Raw genomic sequence first — 22,995 nt, forward strand, 5'->3', positions numbered from 1 at the left:
TTACAATTTCTGTGAAAAGAACTAAAATATGTGCTATTTATTTTTGCTTAATATTTTTGCTAAAACTATTCTGGGCTTCATTATGTCAGTTTTTGTTTAAATCTTTATAATAATTCTTTCGAGAAGTGTCATATAGTTTTAATTCAATTGTGTGGGAAAGGAGTAATCTGTGATTAAAGACAGCAAGCCGAATGTGTTTTATATGGTCCAATAAATTATCATTTTCTCTAAAATGTGAACACTGATTACTGCTTAAATGAGTTTGAACAGCAGCAACCATCTGCTGTACTGTACACAAATGGGGGAGTTATTTTGCGCAAACAGCAAGCTTCCATTAAGCAACTTCATTCCATGACAGGAGACTGGTCTGATAATAGCATGGATGTACCTTGTTTTAGTGTGACACATTCTCCTTGCAAAAAAAGTGCTAATAACTGTATTTGATCTTTAATTTGTTTAAGACGTCGTGGGGTGAGTAACAGGTTGCTTCATGTGGAGCCTGTGTTGGTATCTCGCTTTTTTACTGAATTAAACAGGTTATAAAAGCTACTTCCTGAATATACAGGATCCTAGCAATGCACCTTGGGGGACAAAAAAACCCTCATTGAGTGATAAAACCGTGTTTTACAATGTCCTTGATATTGTATGGCATTGGATTCTTGACATCACAATGGCAATAATGGCATTGCATGCTTCATCCATTTGTTAGAGTGCATGGTGATATGCTTTCCATCTCGAGTGAGAATTTCTTGGTGGGGTTTACAAAAGGAGACTATGGAGGCCAGTAAATTATTCAGAACTTCTGGTGGACTGTGAAGAGTCCTTGCACCACATATGCACTGCGGAAACTCACGTGTTCCTGCAGTAGGACATATTCAGTTCCTCAGCCAAGGTTTTGATGCAGAAAAGTAAGCAGGAAAGTGGAGCTGTTTGACCTACGTAACAGCACCCAAGGTGGCATAATAGATTAGTTCTTTCAAAAAATGAATATCCTTAATTTTTACCTAAAGGCATTTTAGGACAATCATCACCACAGACCACACCAACCACAATGATGTGGATTTCATTGCTTGCCCTAACAACCTCAACAATTAGCCATGTCTTATTGTTCTCAGAATCTCGTCATTGGCTATTTTTTGTGTAAATACTGACTTTCATCATCCTCTTAATCACACTAATTACCTGCCATTATCATCTGCTCTTAGTAATTACCAGCCTACATTAAATATTCACTGACAATTATAAAAACTGTTATACTCACTGAATTCATTGACTTAATATGTCATATAATATATCATAATATATCCCTCACAGTTATTATGAATCTTCGTTATGCATGTAGTAATAGTAGTAACTAAAATGTGTAAAATGAAAATTATTATGTCATCCTTTTTAGTGATTCTAAAGGTGAGTGTAAATATTTTACAAATGCTCAGAAAGCAACAACCAGAATAGTTTTTTCTTGACTGGCAGTGAATAAAACATCACAGATGTTCCACACCATTGGCAATGAACCCATCGTCATGGGTCCACATATTAACACCTCTCATGACAGTCATCACATCACTTAAAAGCATTGCATACTCAGTAATTAGTACACAGTAATTACCAAACTGCATCATATACTTACAGGTACTTTCAGCCTGCATAATATACCTGCTAAAAGATACATAAAAATCTTCATACTCACAGTAATTGGCAACTTATATGATGTACCCACAGTAATTACCATTCTGTATCTTATCACAGAACTCTCAGTATACAGTCATTTTGGCTCTGAATCAAAAAATGAAATGGGGTAGATCTACCTGGGCTGCCAAGGCTAACAACACTTTTGTTGGTTTTCAGTAAAGAAAGGAAGAAAAACAAAAAGGTTGATTGTATATCGTGACACCGCATCCCACAGTTGTCCATTTCAGTGAAACAAATGTGGCACAATCAATATCCATGTCATTCATTATTCCTGTCAGTTCACTTGGCACCACTGCAGCTCTTGTTTTTTTTAATTTATTATTATTATTCTGAGGCTTGGGTGATATTGGAGACACCAACTCCATAAATGCAATCTTAAACTTAAGTTCTGTTTGGGACAGAAGACGGAATTACAACTTATCCATATAATTAAACTAATGAAAATGATTACTAAACTGTGAAAATGTAAATATATAATGTAAACAGCAATTTCAAAGAAAATATGTAGCATCTCAATAGTTATATATTTGAACAGAGAAAATTAAAACCAAAAATATACAATACCGCTTTTCTCAGGCAGTAGCAGGTAGAAGTGAGTCTCTTTTTATTACTTTGTATTTTTATATTAAGAATCATCCATCACCTAAATTCTTGAACACCGTCCTTTGCTGGCGTTGGCAGTGTTCATAGAGCATCCAGAAATAGCATACCTTAAGATCCGTGTGATTTGGGAATACGTTTATGCTTTGTGCTACTCGCGGTTGCTGTTTCATGCACACAGAAAGTCTTTGATAATGTATGTTGCTGGAGGCATGAACCTGCTTGATTTCTGAAAAACAGTCATTTAGCATCTTTGGTACCAACTTTTGTTTTATTAATTGATTTATTTATTTACTTATTTATTTTATTTTGATTTGTGTATTTGGAATATGAAATAAATAGAGGGGGTGAGAGTTGCGTAATATTAACCAAAAAATTAAAATGCCATCATAGAGCTATTTTTGGTAGTTATTAAAAATGTATTTTCTCAATCCACTGCCGTTCTCTCTGGATGTTATTAAATTTGGCAGGTCTTAGAAAAGCCCTGACAATCAAGGTTAAACTTACAAGGAACTATGCCAACTAACAATGAAAGTGTGACATTGATGCTTAGGATCAAAGTTGTTATAGTGTGAACATTAAAAATGGTATAATCAGTACAAATAACGGGACCCAAAGATGGCTGTGTTTCTATAGTAGGCCATTAACTACCATAATGTGATCAGATGAACATACATATACGGTATCTTACAGTTTGCGCAGCCTGGATGTCTCGTGCTTGATTTAAAAGCCTGTTTCTTCGAATCTGTAATTTTTTTTATGTGCATAGCTATGCATGTTATGCAAGTTATGCATAGTTATGCAAGTTATGCATAGTTATGACTGTTATGTGAAAGTTGCATGCATAGTCAGGACACTGAATATTCACATTCAATCCCCGGTGTTGCTGAAAACATTTCCACTGCATTTATCCCACCATAAATTGGTCGTAGGAGCATCTACATTATGAAAGGGCTCATCATTATGCCTTTAACCTTGGGTATCATTGCAAGCCAAAACAAGGTAGTAAAACATTAAGGACCGAGGTGTGTCAGCTGTGCCCTGGCTATCCCACCCGTGGGATGAAGTTGGCTTTGGCATTCGGTTTTCTTTGTGTTTCCTATTTACACTTTTGAAACGTGATGTATCCAACTGTCATAAAAAAAAGAAAACTACAGTATGTGAACTTTTATAACTACAATATGCCAAAATTACCCCTGGAGTTAAATAATACAGTGCCATTTAAATGATGCATCACTACTATGCTTATTATTCCACTACTAATTCAATTTTTAAACATTAATTAAATATTCATGAGAACTACTGTAAACCTGAGGTCTGTGTCTTCATCTATTTCAATCAAAACCTATGGGCCCTGTAAATGTTAGTATATGGTGCACTTCACCTACAGATTCCCTATCTACAATAGATTCACTGTTGTCACATTAATGGCGTTATTTTTAGGCATTTCTCATTTGCCATTTCAAATTTGATACTAGCACGATAAATTCAGGTTAAACTGACGTAGTCCTCAAAATGCTGACTCAGCAATATGGAGGAGACAGCGGTTGCTGTCTTCCATCTGGCAGTGCATGAAGGAATATGCAGCGAAGACACTAGCACTGCGTTAATTGTCCCTAAGAAATGTTTCATACCTGCCCTAGTTCCTCCCTCTCTACCTCAGGGTATACCAGGGTAGACAGCTGACACAAGGCAAACAGACAATGGTGGCAACAAAAATTTCAGCGGGTGCTTGAAGGTGACAGTAACCAGAGACAGATGCCAGAAAATGAAAACATGTCCATCTACCCGGCGCTCTGAGAGCAAGGAGACCCTCGGGGGCCGTCTCTGTCAGTTCCCCCTTCATGGCAGTGTGTGTTTGCCATTTACGTCTGAAACGGCTTGTTGAATGAATGACAAAACGAGAGTTGTCTCTGTGTAAAAACGCAATGACTGAACCACTGCGCCACGAGTGGGATGTGAAAGCACACCTGGTCTGACTGTTCTCCATATGCTCCAAATCAAGTTTAGTCACGCTCAGTTTTCAGGGAACAGTTCCAGACCGCTGTACTCTCACTTCCCAGAAATGTCTTTTTTGAAGACATATGGAATTTTCACAATGTCCATCCTTTTCACACTGAAGAAGTGGTGCTGGAAACACCACATCAACATTGTGAAAGTGCTACGCATCCACAAGGCAATGAGCAAGAAAATTGGGATTCACAAATCATTAAATCAAATTGTTTCTTTAACAGCTGAATACTTCGAGCCTGTGGATTGTGTTAAATCAATTAGTTGAAATCGAGTTGTTGATAGTCTTACTTAGCACTTACTATAAAATCATTACTGCTTTGCTACATCCTGTTTTGTCCATAGCTGCCACAATGCACCTTATAATGACTACTCCTTGTCAAAAATACAGCATGTGTAGACCTACAATGTTACATTACATTACATTACAGGCATTTAGAGATACCTCTTAGCCAGAGGAGTACAACTTTTACATAGCACTTTACATGTATCCATTAATCAGTGGATATTACTGAAGCAATGCAGGTTAAGTACCTTGCTCAAGGGTACAACGGCAGTGTCCTTACCCGGGAATCGAACCTGCGACCTTTCGGTTACAAGCGCAGTTCCTTACCCACTGTGCCACACTCCGTCCTATGTCTTGCAGATTCGGTTCATCAAGTAGCCCATATGATATTTATGAGATTTATTAGCCTCTGAATTGAGGCCAGCTTAGATGAGTTTAATCTCCAGTTCACATAAATATCAAGGCTACATGTACCAGAGCCCACAGGGAAATTCAGATTGCTACGCCTCTACGAATGAAGAATTGCTCGCATTTGCAGTGCATCACATTGACCATTATGTTGCACCGGAAAGGAATAGGGCATATTTGTAGGCTCAAAATTTATTCTTGCCTGTTATAATGTGTGTGTGTGTGTGTGTGTACGATTTATAAAATGTGCTGTAATTTCTACATGGTGAACCCAAAATATATAAACATGCCCTTAAATGAAAGCTGAGTATGTACACATAAACCACAATATGGCACTCACTGTATACAAGCATATAGACTGTCACTCTAGAAGACATTATACAATTCATATCCTTGTATAGGGTTCGCAATATATATATATATATATATATATATATATATATATATATATATATATATATAATTTTATACCATATATATGTTGAATGAAGAAAAAACCTTTATCTCAAGCCTTTTCTGTTTATTGAATATTAGAATTAAGTCAACATTGTTTTCAGGAGGTAATGGTCAGTCATGCAGGTAGTCATGGTGGATACATTAAAGTTGTTGCCTTATGAACACCAGGTTTTACTTTTTAATTTATAAGTTCAACCTTTTAAAAATTTCTGTGACCCAAGGTTGGGTCATTGGAAGTACAAGCAGTTCCATCTCACAAAAACACTCCTAAATCAAAAAAAATATATATTTTTCACTTTTTGCTGTCTAATGTATTCATTTATGTAAATCTTTCATTGTCTCTTTCATCCCTCCTTGTATTCAAAAGCCCTCTATTTTTGCTTGCCAAGCTGTGGCCCCTTAACAGCACAAAGAACATTTTGTAAATACATGCATAAAGCAGCACCCTCCTACAACCCAGCACTGCACACATGGCGTGCACAGTACCATATAACATGCTAATGTTGAACAGAGCCAATAAATCTAATGCCATTGAAAGCCTTGAACACGCTTACACACACGCACAAACACGCACACTTGCTTTCTTTCAGGCGTGTGTTGAAAGCGGTGACACAGCACGGTGGCACTTACCATCCTAACAGGATAGGTGCATGGCCTCACCCTGAGGGAGGGGAGAGAGCTGAGGAGGAGTTGTTGGAGAACAGCTGGTGAGAAATGAAGAACAGGTTGAGCAGTTGACTGCCATTTGGAGTTTACTATGCGGTTTCATACTGATTGATTTTGATTGCTCGTTAACATGCTTTTGGTTGAAACCCAGCACAATAGTGGTTGTATTTTATGGTAATGGAGGGATAAAATGTCATCCACTTGACCAGAGGGCTGTCATTTCAATACAACTCTTTTTCGGTGTGCTAAAGTTTCTGGTAAATCTAATCGCCAAAAGACGTTTACTATATCCAGCCATAGAAATGAATTTCCCATGGCATCATATTGGTTTCCTTTGTTTTCTCTTTATTTTTTGAGCCTGTTCAAAGAGGCAGACAGATGCACATGCTTTTCTTTAAACAAATGAACTACTCCTTCTAAATAGAGAGTCCACCTGTTTCCCAGCTTACATTGTGGAAGCTGCCTTGCCAGTGTTTTGGTTTCAGTTTTCTCAGAAACTCCATGCATAAACATGTTTGCCATTTCCGTTTTATTTGGCAGGCCATTACACCACATTTTGTAGTGGTCTAAAGGGAGGGAGAAAATACTTTTTTGTTTTTATAGTCTTTTTTGCTTCAGCCTCAGTTTAAAACAGGGTCTACATCATTTTAAAAATAATAGTCATTTGTGGTAGTTGTTTCATGTTTTATTTTTTCTTTATTACTTTTTCTCACTAAATGATTCCTGTCAATTGTGTTACCTGCTGTCATCTCTTGTGTAAATCAACTCCTGATCAGCTGTGATCAGGCAGGCCACACTTTGAATTCAACATCAGACTTATGGATGGATTTAATTACAACTGTTACCCAATCACTAATCAGCATTATCATGGGCTAAATTTAGCAGCACGGTGAGAAGCAGATATCAGTGCCAGGGCTTCAGGTTTACACAGCATGGGTCAGATCTAATCCCAGCTAAAACCTTGATTACCTGATTGAGAAGTTCATGGTTCAATATGGGGAGGCAAGTGAGGACATGCTTTTAGTTTAATGCTAATGTGTTTTAGAGCTATTTCTGAATTTCTGAACACTTTTGAGAACCAAGGATCACAAAGGGCGCAGTCTACAAATGATCATGCCATGCACCATACACTCTTGGAATGCATGTTATTAAGAGCAACACTAGTATTATTCATTAGAAAACATGTTGAACAGAAAACACATAAAACATGTTTCAGAAATTCTCTGATACCATGACCTTGAAAATATCTGCATTATGTGTTTCCTGACTTTTAAAAACCCCAGAATATAAACAGAACATTGCCCCCATTTCAGGATTTCCCAGACTTGTTCCTTATGGAAAAGGAACTTTCCACCACAGTCTTCTAATTTGTGAGAGGACTGGCGCATCCAGCAGGAATTCCCATGTTTCCATAAGAAGTAGGACAGTGGGTCTACAGGGAAGAGAGGAGCCTGCAGTCATTGCTGGTTCTCCAAGATAACTCTAAGACAGTGATGCTGCAAATATGAAGGAAATACCAGTGAATGAAATGGGACAAATTGCCGCTTAATTATTTTTATTTTGCTTATATTATGGTGTGCCAGTCAGTCTCTGTTGGTATATTCCCAGGATTGTTGTAAGCCAAGATTCCATTTGAAGGCATGTTATGACCTCTGTTGTATAGCTTTTGTGTTTATAGTTGTGCATCTTTTCTCTGTGCTTGACTATCTTTGATTCACTTCCGGTTTACCCCAGATTGGCAATTTCCGCTTCCAGTTCTTTTATTTAAAAGACCGTCGTTTGCGTTGATCTAGGTAGACTAGCTCTGCGAACTTGTTTGTGGATTGTGAATTACTGATTGCTTATTTGACTTTGTGTATGACCGTATTTCTGTTTGACTGACTCTTGCTTAGCCCCTTTTGGATTTGTTTGTTTATCGGATTTTGTGTATGACCATTGCCTCGTCCTACTCGACTCTGATTATTGCCTAGCCCTTTTGTTTTGTTGGCCCCAGTGTACCACTCATGCTCAACCCTGTTCGCCCACCCTGACTTCGATTTTTGGTTTGTCCCCTCTGCTCGCCGTATAGTGACTCTGGTTATTTAGAATGATCCAGCTGGATTGTATCCTTCCCTCGAGACACTATTTGTTATTTTGTTTTGTTTTTTTTCCTTTATTGTTTTTGAAGGCAACCCTGGGCGGAGATCTGATCTCTGTCAGGGGGTAGGCTACACGCCACTTTGAGCTAGGTAAGCCTTCGAAGACTAGCCGAGGGTTATTTAGATTTGGTTAGGCAGATAAGACTGGATTTACACGTCGGTCAGCGGTTTTGTTTTTGTTTTCCCTTCCCATTCCACACTCCCATTTCCTTATCCTTTACCCTGTTACGGCCTGACTTTAGACCGGGTCGTAACAAGGCATAAAAGATAAAGACAGTCACCTGGTATCAGTGAGGGGGAGGTTCTCCAATCAAAGAAAAAAAGGAGGGGAATTGCAAAATGAAATACTGTACTGCGTTCATAAGAAGTCAGTGAAATCCTTCTACCCCAGTCTGCGATCGATACACCTTAGACCCCCCCCTCACCACACTCCAACCACACACCCCCCACCTTGCTCCGCAAACTCGTACCAGCCCTGCCATAAATCCATTGTGGTATTCGAAGTGAGACCACAAAAATAATTTGTGTGTGTGTGTGTGTAAGAGGGAGAGAGACAGAGAGAGAGAGGGAGAATGTTTCAGCATGTCTCTGTGGCCATTTGCATGACATTCCGCCCTATATTAAAAGCTAAGGAAATTATTGGCAATATACTTGATATAGAGCAGGTCGATGTTAGTGCTAGAACTGATCAATTTAATTTCCTGTCTTTTTAGGGTTTTTGCCAATACAGACATTTCCCTTGAAAACAGTTATTTGTGATTAATTATAAAATTATGTGTATGACTGTGTGTGTTCTCTCTACTGCTCTCTACTTTGAACATGCATTTGTCTCCTTGCATTTTACGTATGTACAGTATGAATGTGCTGATTAAATGCCTTTTCAACACGGAAAGTGATTGGCTGAATGAATCACAGTAACATTCATGGAATTTTCCTAAATACTTCATGAAAAATTCTGCACTGTTAATTTACTAAACATTCTTGGATGCAGTGTCTTTGTATTATCCATTCATAGTATTTATAGTACGAGGCTGCAAACTCATGAGATGTTGCATGACCTTCCCCCATCCTGGAGACATAGATCTCATGATGCATGCAGTGAACTGAGCGGGACAGGAAAGGAAGTGACATCGGTGCTCTGCTCACCAGGATTTATACTGAGCATTAATGGAAGCTTGAATATCATGATCAAAGGGGCTTTTAAGTATGCTTTCTTTTAGTCGCTCACAGTCAGGGTAGAGATGATGAAGCCCTTCACTTCATGGGGTGTTTCTGCCATTGATGATTTTAAGGCTTTGACTTCTTACTAATAACCACGTTCCTAGTCAGAACGATGAATCATCTAATTGAAAGAAAGATCATGAAGGCTGTCGCCAGCCGTTAACCACAATATCCCAGCTACTGTATATCATTACTGAGCTGGAACAGAGGTGTTGGAGCCAGCTCAGCAAAGATAATGGGTCCCTTATCCCTTGCTGTAAGCAAATCAGAGCAAAGTTAAAGTTCTACCAGGAACTACTTGCTGCGTCATCAAAATCCACGATTCTGTAGCCCCAGCTGCTAGCTATCAGATGAGGGTTTTGGGCGCAGTTAAATCATCTTAAACATTAGCCGAGGTCCAGTCTGAGCTCCTCAGTTCTCTGATCAATCATTCATGCTCAATCAAATTGCAATGAGCACAGGTGTGGGGGACATACTGTACGTATCCCGCTGCTTCTCTGAAATCATGGCTTAGATTCAGTCATGTTGATATAATCTGGAAGTTGCCTCTAATCACAAGTATTTCAAAGGAATAGTGTGTTCTCATGCAGAAATTATTGTCGATAACAGCTGTTTAGAATTCTGAGAGTTCTGAACGCATGGGTGAAATTAAATAAAAAATACTGTCATTTTTCAGTTTCTCAGCAGTTGACTGGAAGCGTAAGAAAGTCTATGAGAGTATAATTTGGTAAGAGAAATGACACTCTGTCTCCCCTACCATTGTTCATTCCCAGTCCTCCCATTTACTTTTTTTTCACTTCACTGTAAAGTAAAACAGCAGATATTATATTATATTATATTATATTATATTATATTATATTATATTATATTCTGCGAGCATTCTTATACCACCTTTCATTACTTGACCCCTTTTGTATAGCCTCTGACCTGTGTCCACGGGAAGGTGGGAGAAGGAGCTTAAGAGAGTTGTCTTGACAATGCTGCAGGGACTAGCAAGCACAGAAAAGCTCAGTAGAAGTGGGTTAACGGAAACCTGTGGAGCACGTGTTTTCAAGTCACATGGCGACTAAGTCAAAGTGTCACTGTGCAGCTGGCCCTTCCTGTTCCCTCCCCTGTCATGGTTTTCCTCCTGTACCATGAATTTCTGAGAACAGGCTAAATGTTCATTGAGCAATCAGTATTTATGCATCAAAGAAAATTATTTTTGCTCAGACCACTAACTACTGTATGTATCTATCTATTGTCATAATAAACCCATAAATTCTATAAAGCTGAATACTTTGATGGATGTTTCATTTTGTTGTGCATTATTAATTGATCGTTTTATCTCATTACAAATTATACATTTAAACGTATGCATTAAGAACTACAGAATTACTAATGGTGAAGAATTAAAAACATGCACAAATGAAAGCAAAATGACGCCTAGGCAGATTTTGAAAAGAAATCCATTTAGGTGTGAAAATGGCAGCAGCAGGTCTGGCATGGGCTGTGTTACTGTTTAAAAACAGCAAGAATAAAAATCAGGATAGGTCAGATACAAAGCTGTCAGTTTATGAACCTAGAGCTGGTGTAACACCTGTAAAGATCAGCCGTGGTGTTTTGTTTGTGTGTGTGTGTGTGCATGTGTTTGTATTCATGCTTGCATGTGTTTGTGATTTCTGTAACGCATTCAGTCTCCAACTTTCTGTGGGCTGACATACTTCTTGTCTGTGTGCTGTGGGCATGAGGAGGCCTGGGATTTAGCAGTAATAATCAGATAAACTTCGCATGGAAGACAAATTGCCAGCAGGCATTACAGTACTTAACCTACTTAAGCATGTATTTACAGTAACAGGCTACAGCAGTGTAGCATAAAGACCAATTAGCAGCCTGCGCAAGTTTACCAATAGAAAAATAACATGCATGAAATTTATTATGTGTTAATAGTTTAGGGCCAGAGACTTTCTCCAAATTGTCCTGGATTCATTGAATAATTTAATTACATGAAAATAGTCTTTCTTTTTCTTCACAAGCAGTTTGAAAACTTAAAATTAACTTAACTTAACTTAAGCACAAATTTTTTGATTTTACGATCGGTGCATTGCACGTTGTGAGCTGGCACAGTAGTATTTTTTCATGGATTTGACTGAGTCGTTTGGTAATTCTGTGACTAGCCATGTTCCGAGGTGGGAGGAGAGCCACTGCTGAGAATGTGTCAGTCAAGATCGAGCAGGGCACTGCCATTTTGGTACAGTTCATCGTAATTTTAGTGTTTGCCTAGTCTGTGATCTCCTCCTGCATGCTCAGAGCATGTCTCCAGCACAAGTGGCAGCCCAGTGTATGGCGGCTGGCTAATTTTTTCCCATGCAATGCATGCATGTTCATAACCTATTGGTTTTTGTGGATCAATTTGGCTTTGTTAGAAATCCCAAAAGCGAGCCAAAATGGATAGTATTTTGCATCTTTTTTTTTTTTTTATAATCTTAATTCCTGTACTTTCTCCTGTGCCAGAACTGACTGCGCCCATGCACCATGTGGCATTCCGAAAAATATTCCTTTCTCAGATTCCCTTAATATTAGCAATATTATAATTGGACATACAGTATGTATAGATTCATTTTATAAAGTGATAAGGCTAATATTTAACTGGCCCTGAATTAATATGGTGTGATATCAGCTGATACCAATTTAATCCAATATCATCATGCATCCCTAATATATTTTAGTTTCAAATGTGTTATGCAGAAAAGTCTGTTGATCTTCTTGGAAAACCTTATTTAGCAGCGCTCATAATGTCATTATCACCCAGGTTTCATGCAAAAAAAAGCATGTTGGAGTTTGTGTGGTGTGTGTTTGTAATCTTTAAAATAATACAAGAGAATCTTGGGGAGAATCTTTCCATCTCTCCCTCACCTTTGGAATTAAATTGATGGCATGCTTAGTGTCAATTAAGTATAAGCACCTGAAAAGACATAGGTTTTATATTTCAATACATTTTAAATAATTCTATCTCATGATCTTGAAGTAACAAATTTGCTAGCTCCGAATTTTGATATTACCATGCTGTTTGTGTTTTTTATTTATTTATTTTTTTTTTTTTTTTTTAATTGCAAGCTAGCTAATTTGTGATCTAATTCCCAAGATTAAAAAAAAAGTTTTCCAATGGCCTCAGTGGTCTTTTGTAATGGGTCATGAGATGTTATTTATGTCGAGACTGATGTTAAGACAAACCAACAGTGAACATTTTTCTTGACATAGAAAAGGAAAGGTTGTGTCAAGTATCTTTTTCCTTACAGATATTCACTTTAACTGGGCATCCCTCTCCACTTTGGCCTGACACCATTGTTTACCTATTGATCTGCCTCTGTGCTGTATAGGCTGCCTTTGTCAGACTATCACCACTGCAGGACAGTAAATAGACTCAAATAGATTATTGATCTCTCAGTGATGAGAATCTCATAGCTGATGACATAGAATACTTATGATTATAATCACTGTTACTTGTGCGCTATATTTGTTGTAATATACTTACCAATGTACTTTTATCTTTTCAAATAAAAAACATTGGTGTAATACAGGAGAGTCAGGGGAGCTTAGTTCCTCATGATAAGTCCCAGGCACCCCTGAATACATCATTTGTGAGATTTTAGGGGGTCTCTATGATATTAATTGACCATTTTTGTCATTTTTGTTTAAAATCCTGATATAAATGCTCCCCCAAATGTCTGGTAGAGATGTTACACTGAACAAATATATCTGTGATTTTAGCTTTGCAGTGAAGTACATTCAAATATAAATTCCAGTTAACGTGGATGATAGCTACCAGGTTTTTATCCTGTAGCTCGGTTAATATTGGTGCTTTTCACAATGACTAATCTTTATGGTCACATGGTCAGACTGAAGTACGTTAGCCACTTGTGAAGCAATAGGGTTCCATGTGAGATGTGTTAATTACTGTATATTCACCTGCATAAGTAATAACCTTCTCATTGTACTACCATAATGTGAACATTCTATACAAAGCCATAGCATTATATTTCATCAAAGGGGTAGTCCAATATGCAAGGCTTACTTCCTGGACCACTCCACCTTAAATTAATATAACTTTACTTTGTATTAACCAATAGAGGGGTGACCCTTCAGCTTCATGCGTAATTGATTATTTGTTCAATAGAAAGAGTGACGTACTCTGTGCTGTTGTACAGAATGTCACATGGCAAAGAATGGAACGGAGGTACCATTACAGATGCCCATTATTACAGCTCAGCTCCAGTCACTTTCCCTTCTTGGTCAAAAAAGACTATTTTACTTATTATATTAGTGCAATTTGAACTGAATCTTCAACAGCTTGGGTGGATTTGCATAATTCTGAGACTCATTCGAAATTTAGCATCACTCTGTGAGTTGCATACAACACAGGGGAAGCAGGTGGGTGTGTGAACACTTTGGATTAAACTGGTATTTGCGACACTAAACACCAATGAGCCATGGAAACCAGGGGATAGGCGGAGGCGGAGTCTAAAGAACTACTAATGATACCAGAAAAATCTGTACATAAGCACATAAGCGGCTATGTATCTGCCCGTGTGTTAATGATTCTCATTAATCCCCCTGGGAGGCCTGTCTCCAGCTGGAAGTTGGGGCTTCATGCTGCTCTCAACATGACACGCAGAGAGGAGTCTCAGATGGGCGGGCTAGCAGTATGAGAAGATTGAGGTCAAAGCTGCAGTTGCTGCCTTGTAGACCAGAGGATTCTTTGTGCTTGTCATAAGTATATTTCAAAAAAGAAACAGTAGGGTTTGCAGGAGGCCCAACCAAGGGATTGAGCACTGAGACAGGATGAAATTATCTGCATTGTCCAAGAATTTCCCAGCTTTTACCAGTCTCTGCTGTTCACATCCGCTGTTCACATAAAGCCCAAATCAATTCTCTGTTGTGCTTCTCTGTGTTGACAAGATACTTTAGAAATGTTTAGTAGCTGTCAAAACATGGGACTCTGGACCTGAGATATGTGGGGTTTGAAAACAACATAAACAGAACACTTTAGCTTGGAGGTACTGCATTTTATCTTTTCCAGTAAAAATTCAGGCATACTAAAAATGTGTGCATTGGGGGAGGCTGGTAAACACGAATAATGTGATCATACTGTCTCATTCATCAATAGTTAGGCTCTATTTATGGTGATGTTTTATATCTATCCTATCAGTCCAGTTTACTTTGGCCAGCGGGGTTTGCCAAGGGGAGGGAAAACAAATCAGAGAAAACAGAGGCAGAGAGGGGCGGTGGTCTCTTTTCTACCATGACTGCAAAATGGAACCTGTTCTAAGTGACAGAGGTTGCTTTCACAACTTCACATTACCCTGAAGGTTGCACAATCATACTGGCCAACCAAAGAAGGCTGTATTTATTTGAGAGCATGTAAGAAGGATATTTGCAAGTTATTTCTTCATTATCTTTGCCTGTAACATGTAGTGGTACATTTTTTGTCAGTCTTCCAGTAGGTCAATACAGTCTCCTTGCTAAGTGATATTTAATACATTAGCTTCCAATGTACTAATGCTGCATTTGTGTTTTTTGCATTAGTGCCATATAAGCCACCTAATGACACATCAGAGGTGTTCAATGTGTTATTTATGCTCTCGTACACCATTAAAAAAATTCCTTGGCTCCACTTCATGCTACATTTATTGTAGTCTAGAGAGCAGAGATACAGCTTTTATCTCTGCAAAATGTGGCCCCTTTAGACCTCCATTATGATGCTGTTTTAGTGGCAAACATCCTCCGTGCTGGTTTTCATAAACATGTATTTATGCTCAAAGGGAACAAAGAGCGGGTTGGTGTTCATGCACACCCTCAGTTAAAGCCAGGTCTTCTCAGCTCCATTAGCTTAATCCATCTATGTTGACCTGGCTGCCACATGTAAATGCATCTGCTCTTTTTTTTTAAGCTGTTGTTATTATTCAGTCAGGCACTGCATCCATATATTACAGCCTAGATTTACACTCTACAATGCCCCTGAACCTGTGTTTTGGCAAAATGTTGTGAAATGGATATGTCTCGGTGACACAAGGTGTGACATGGATGACTGGTCCAGGAAGTTTCAGGGCTGTAAAATGTTTGTGGAGCAAAATGACTTTGTGTCTCCATTTTCTCTTTGCTTTTGCTTGATTGGTCTTGCTTCCCTTCAAAAGCGGAGGCACTGTAGTGACAGTGCAGAGTCCCCCACTGACAGGAATAAAGGCCATAACTACTCGTACAGTGGCTCTTCTCTCTCAGAGATCACAGCTGAGCAAGCCTTCAGTGGCTTAGAGTCAGCTTTAAAATGGATGCACAGTGGCGAAAAGGGCCACTAATAAATCCCAACAAGGAAAGGAAATAAACGACTGAGAGCAGAAATTCAAGGCCAGTGATTCCTGTGGCGTGAAATGCGAATGAGTTACAGCATTTAGGGAAGTGGATGATGGGAGAAATAAAATGTCATGGTCTCCTAAATGTAGCATGTGGCGTGAAAGGTGGTGTTGTTTTTTGATCATATAAATACTTTGGTCACAGGAGCCTAACCAGCCTCACCTCAGCCACAGTCCTTTTGAGCAGCAATGGATGAAGCACTGTTCGATAAACACATTTCCATCCACTGAGGTTACCAAAGCAGTCTCACTGACATCTAACTCTGCTTTCATACATACAGATATTAATTTGATACGTGATTACCTATTTCAGTTTAAAGGTTAAACCAATTAATTGTCTTGAAGCATCATTTCAGAAAAATAAATACCCTGTGCATGATTTAAAACACAAATTAATTGTTACACTAATTGTCAAACGGTAGCACTTCTCCACACAGATTATGAGCTATACCTTCCTGAAATACGTTCCTGACATTTGCAGATTGCCAGTGCATAGAACACCCATTTGTACTGACCTTCTGTATGTTTGCGAACATACAATTCAGAATTCACACAATTCAGAAACCTAAAACTTGGCTGTGTGTGTGACATTAGTACTGCACAGCAATATTGTTGAAATGTTCAGAGAATGACCTGTGTGGAAATGACAGCAGCATCAACATTCAGCAAACACGCAAAAATATTTTCTATTGTCTCTTTGACATTGAATATTTACTCTGGAATGAAAGTAGTTTTATACATTTTCACTCCATTCAAGGTGATCAAACACTGTAATCTAAATTGTGTGAATTGTATATATATTTTCCAAGGTCATCAAAATCAAATTTGGCTACACACTACTTCACATCCAGGGTTGTGCAGTCATAGGCACCAATGAAACACCATGAATGACAATCTCCCTATTCTATTTAATTACCTATCTATCTGAATTTGATTTTGAAAAGATGCTCTTAGAATATACGTTTATAACTTAACTCGACAAAATAAACATTTTTTAAATGTAGTGCTAGCCTCTCTGGCTAGAATGGCCGAGTAGCACTCATTGCTGTGTCAGCAGAACCAGTCAGGAGCTACTTTCTCCTTTTTTTTTACTAGTGGGAACGCTAGTTACAGTATTGTTAGCCTGAAGCAGTCAGGCTGGCCCAGCTGGCTAATAGACCCACTTCGTGTTTGTAAAAAAAAGAGGGTGCTCCCACAACCCTTGGGCAAAAAGTGTGCCACCTTGCTATGCTATCGCAATGTGGTGGACTTGATCAATAACAATTTAATGCACTAAGTGGATCTTGTGTTTCTAGTTCTTTTACTTCACTTTCATCTTTGCAAAGCATTTGAAAATATATAGTGTTAGAAGCCGTATTACAACTTTATTTGAATTTTCTGTTGTGAGCTAACGTGTCTAGTTGTATTTACATTATAAATTAGTGCAAGCTAACCATCATAAACTATCCATGTTTGATTAGTGGCAAGTTGATAGCTTAATTTTAACATAATTCCAATTCAACAAAGTTTAGAAAGATAGGATATAACACATGGATACATAGGATACAACAAAGATGCTGAGAAGGATCATTTTGATACTCTCAGGAATTTATCGAGTGTAACTTTTTGTTAATGGTAACATTTGGCCAGAGCCTACATAGTTAGCCTGCCTATAGGCTACTTAACACATAAATGAAGGTGCAGCAGAGGAAAACAATTGTTTCAGTAAATTGTCTGTGTGAAATGATGTGTTGATAACATAATGCTTAAAGCTTATCATTAACCATGCAGCATACTTTTTAGTTTGACCACAAAAGGCGGCAGCACCACCAGCAGGGGTTTCGTTGAGAACGGATGGCGGTTTGAGCCTCCGAGTTCGTCCAGATGGACATCTTTTTTTTTTTAAATTTCATCCAGTGTTCTCCTTGCCTAGATTTCTCGATAGGAGTTCTGGTGAATTCAGTGCCTCTGTTTCCCCTCCATAAAGTTAACAGTAGGGTATCTACTGAGAAATAATTGTATTAACAACAAATCAATCACAATAACAGGCTCCTAAAGTAATTTAAGCAAATTTTAGAGCTAAATTTTGGGCTAAGTTTGAAAGCCGTAGCCTACATGCAAAGTGCTGGGGGAATATGCAGGGGCAACGGACACTGAATTCAGCAGCACACTGGGTAAGTCAAGAATCATTGTTTTTCATTGCTACCTGCGATCGCTAGTGTCTTCTTTGGCACCCCCATGACAAGCAGATTTTTAAATCCTGTGCACGTCCTTGTTCACATCGAAGTGAAATTGTATTACTGGAACGGATAGGCCTAGACTGTGTAAGAGAATGAAGTACTTTTGTCTGATCCTTAGGATGCATTGACCCCAGTATGTAGGTGATATTGTACAAACTCAGTTTTCATACACACTCAGTTTTTCCCTGTTCATCTTAGACTGCCAGTCAGCAAGACATCACAATACCACAGAAGGCTTTCTTTTTTCTTTAATGTGTGTCTTTTAAACATGATGTCCTTAGCCACTTAAGCATCAAGCTGTCCACAAGGGAAACTTACATTAGCAGGCCACATGCAGAACCCCACTGATTGCTCTGTGTATTGTTCTTACTGCATTAACACATCACACAAATTTTGAAAGTCCCAATAAAGATTTCACAATAATTTGAAATACTGGCCATATTCCACCAAAAAAAGATGCATTTGAACAAAGGAAACCCTCCCTAACCCACTCCCATTGTTGCAGGGGGAAAATACAATAACAATAGCATCCAATTTAAGCCCTTTTTCCTATAAAGCATTAACTGACAGTAATGGTGTTATCTGACTGAATGTGTTCCAGAGGACAATTCTATAATGGAGCCCTTTCTATAAGGTAAGGAAAAGAGAAGACAGTTGACTCCTTGGATTTCAAGGATCATGATATCGGGTGGTGTAATAAGATACTACATGGGCTGTGTAATTGTGTTGGGCCTTCCCTTGGTGAGGGAGGGAGCATGGATTTTGTGTCTTTAAAATTAATTGCATTTTGAGATGTGGGTCCCTGCTTTGTGTGAATATTTCCATAGATATGTACTACAGTATTCACCCCCACCGATATTTGTGACTCTCCCGCCATATCCAGTTACCAGCTCGTTGTGGAGGCAGTATGGAAGGTCTAGGAAGAATTAATAGTATCAGCTTATTTTATATGCATATTTTTAATTTCTTGCAGGAGAAAGACTGATCCAATGAAGTGTCTCACTGCTATATCACATGACAGGAAGAGACGTACCCTGGAACCGCCCATCAGGAAGAAGGAAGTGAAAGACTGATTGGCTATAACCAGCTCGAACACAAGAAGGTCAGCACACATAATGTTTTATTGTTGCTCAGATTTGCTTGATATCTCACTTGAAGTCTTAAAGGTTTCACAGTATGTCATACTTCATGAGCTGGCTTGTAATTCTGGGTCCTTCCCATGATACAATTGTATTTCCTATGTAAATTTGAATTCAGAATAGTTTTCGCATTTAGCATTTGTTTTGTTTACAGATGTATTGTTGTGAAAGCAAAAGTATCTCGCTAGCCATATTATTTATCAACAGAATTTTTTCATATATATTTATGAAATTTAGTAACTAATGCACTACTGTATATTTTACCTTTCTGTTTTTCATGGGTCTGAAAGACATGAACCGAGGAATGCACTAGTAGTAACACACACACACACAAACACGCACACGCATGCACACATAATACGCACACACACACACACACACGGTAAAAGCATATATTCCTAGTATGCTTCCAAATGGAAATAATCAGCAATCAGTAGTGGTGGCCTACAATCTACCTGTGTTACAATATTCAGGTTGAGTGACTGACTATTTTAGTCTCTCCAGGATTAATCTTACATACAAAGCACACTCAAGAGAGATATAATCTTATTACACAGCTGCAACTGGAAACGGGTCTCTGAAATTTATTTTCTCACTGTCTAGGCCTGGTTATGTCTTTAATGGGTTCGGCATCCTCATCAGTGATTTAAGATTATGAAAGAATACGTTTGTGAATATTATTTTCAAAACATTTTTTTATTGGTCAGAGGTAGTAGCAGTTTTGCCGATGTTGACGCTATATTTGGCAGACTCCAGAATAGTACCTATGTATTAAAGTAGTAACAGCAGTTATGCACATGAGTGAGAGCAAGTGGGATGCACGATTCAGTGTTTAAAATTCAATATAATAAAAACTAGGTTTTATTCATTATAGATTTTATTAAATTTAGTCATTATAGTCAGGAATTACACACGGTGGTATTAGCAAGTAGAGGGGTGCCTCTGGGGAAGTCGGTATTCACTTTTAAATTATTTTAAGTGGCCACATACCATTGGCTAGAAGTGACTTCCAGCAGTACTGGTGAAAGCGAATAACAGCTTGCACCATATTTGTTGTCAGGAAGATAAGGAATAGACATTTCCCTTGGATTTTTTTATGGGGAAAAACTAGCACAGGAGTGACAGAAACCTGGTCGGTCCTGGATTAATGTGAATAAAAAGTGCTGGCAGATCGGTAAGGGACAGTAATGCATTATTAAATGCGATAGTAAAGTACAGGGCTGGGAAACACTTTACCGGTAGGATGAGCATCCACAGCTTTGAGAGGCTGAGTGTCATTGGTGGAACAAAGAGATATGAGACATGTTTCTCAATAACCTTGAAGAGACTTGTGTATTAGTGGGAAGAAAAGCGAAGAAGTGTCAACAGTGTTGCGTAAGAAAGGGGAAAGGCACTGAAGAACTTAACTGTATTTCTCAGAGATTAAGAAAAAGTGCCCTGCAGTTAGATTTAATCAGAGTCTAAGTTATAAATCAAAGTGAGGTGCTTTATAGCTTTATAGTAATGACCTTGAAAGGATGTTTGGAGCGACATCATCTGTTTGCAGCACCATGACTCAAAACAGGACAATCCATGTGTAAAACAAACATTGTAGTGGCTAGTTAAGAGGCTTGAGATCCATAATCCATGACAAACTTGAAATGGATAATATCATATAAATGCCAGACATATTGGAATGCATGGAAGAGCACCTGCTGTTTTTTTTTTCTTCCATATTTTGTTTTTTCTAATTTAGTTTTTTCTAATTATAATTTCTCATTTCATAACATAGGGATGTCTTGCCTATTAATAGAAGCACACCTGTCTGGAGGAATTAAAATCCCTGTTGCAAATGTTGCAGCTAGAAGGCTCAGACAAAGACAAGGTCTGATTGGGAATCATCTTTGTTTTAATCAGTCGCAGGGGAGGCAGTATCGGTCTGATTGCTTTTAAAGGTGAAACGTGCTCGTAATGCACAGTGGGTGAAGTGGGGTGAGAGAATGTAATTCAGAGACAAAAGGAAGTTTCCGCAAGGTTGCATGCAGTGTTTAAACCAATTCTGCGCTAGGTTTCAGTGGCTCTGTGCAATACCTACATGCTATCTGTGGATTTTATACATCTGAATCAGTATCTTTGGTGGAAAATGTCTTATTTGGACCTCAAACAGTTGCTTCGCTGTTATCCCACATGGGCTTCAATCAGGTCTCTCAAGTAGATATGAGGAAGCACTCACAAGACAAGAGATTTGGACATGCGATTGTACAGGATCAGCTGCTCTGCCAAATGTGTCTCTCCTACAAGCAGATCATGTGGATCTCTACCATGGGTTAATATTTATGCTTTTTTAAACATTCATCTCTCTTCATCTGAAACATATACAGCTAAATTACAGATTTATTCATGAATTACAGAATTCTTGAGGCTGAATTCATTGGGACATGAGTTTGATGGCTGAATTGAACATGAGTTTGAGGCTTGATCTCTTCACAACAGTATTATTTTTAATATGAGGTTGAGCCCTAGTGACAAATAGGCACACTTTTATTTTTGTTTTTTTATTTAAGTAAATTATTTTGCTGAGCCATTTTTAATTCTTCAATTTCCTTTTGCCTTTTTCCTAACCTGATGGATTCTAATTTTGGTATCACCACTATTCTTATTCTGACATCATGAAAATTGTAAACATTCCAAATTCACATTCTAATCCACTTCATTTATTATACTACAAACAATCAATCACATTTTAATCATCTTTTAACTGCATGAAAATGGAAGCAATAGGATACCCACATTAATAGTACACACTGCACGCATAAGTGTAATGTTATAATAACATGCTATTATTTGAGAGCACCATAAATCTATATACTATAATTGTAAAAATAACCAAAGCATTAAACATTAATAGTTTATAATAATAATTTCTGTCAATTGAAGCAGAGAGGCATAGTAGCTACTGTCAGTGGGAAAGGCTGACAGTTCTCACCTTCACAGGATGCTGCTCCCTACTTACCCATTGATCTGTTCTCCCTCCTCTTGCGCAACCTGCTCATCCTGCCATTGGCTGGTTACTTGCCAATCATCAAACCACAGACCACATGCCACCTGCTAGCAGCCAGCAATCCTTTGCAGGGAACCGAGAGTGGCAATCTGTTAGCCAGCCATAATGTCCCGCCATCTGCCATTGCATATGGAGCGCTTTTTGAAGTCTGGACAGCAACCTTAGAGCCTCAAGAATTAGCAATGATCAAGTAAGATATAGGACATAAAATGCAGTTTGTGTGATATACATAGTGTAGTGTTACAATCTGTTTGTATTGCCTTTACCTAGAAATTGCGGAATATTAAAATTGATTTTTTTTTATTTTTTATTCCTGTTAATTAAATGTGCAACACAAACCTGTATATTTAGGTAGAATTGCAGACAAAAAACTAGTTTAGAGAACATTGGCCAAATCCAGTATACTCTGCTGTAAAATACTGTAAGCAAAAGAAAAACGATGCATTGTTTGAAAGGATTTAGGTATCTAACTCTCTTAGGACTAAGATGAAAATGGCTGCAAATAAACTGCAAATATATTTATGTTTAAAAATAAATAAAAAGCCCTTATTACACAAACTGATGACATGAACACAGAAGAGGTGAAAAATAATTTCACAAAAATTGATTGAGGAACCGTACAGACATACAGTTTTATGGCTTTAAAGGCATACTGTACATGATTTTTTATTTGCAAATATTGTAAAATAACTATTCTAAGGCATATATATTATGCACTGGCAATCTCAATC

The 22,995-nt window shown here is 38.1% G+C and overlaps 1 protein-coding gene across 1 annotated transcript in view; it reads left to right on the top strand.

Annotated features, from left to right (window-relative positions):
* LOC135257215 (leucine-rich repeat and fibronectin type-III domain-containing protein 2-like) overlaps positions 1-22,995 on the top strand; it is an 89,115-nt gene that overhangs the window by 11,060 nt on the left and 55,060 nt on the right. The window contains exon 2 of the mRNA XM_064339722.1: positions 19,059-19,187. The gene's annotated coding sequence lies outside the window, so the exon portion shown is untranslated. The remainder of the gene's footprint in view (positions 1-19,058; positions 19,188-22,995) is intronic.

Source organism: Anguilla rostrata, chromosome 6 (assembly GCF_018555375.3).
Source record: "Anguilla rostrata isolate EN2019 chromosome 6, ASM1855537v3, whole genome shotgun sequence".
NCBI classification, from domain to species: domain Eukaryota; kingdom Metazoa; phylum Chordata; class Actinopteri; order Anguilliformes; family Anguillidae; genus Anguilla; species Anguilla rostrata.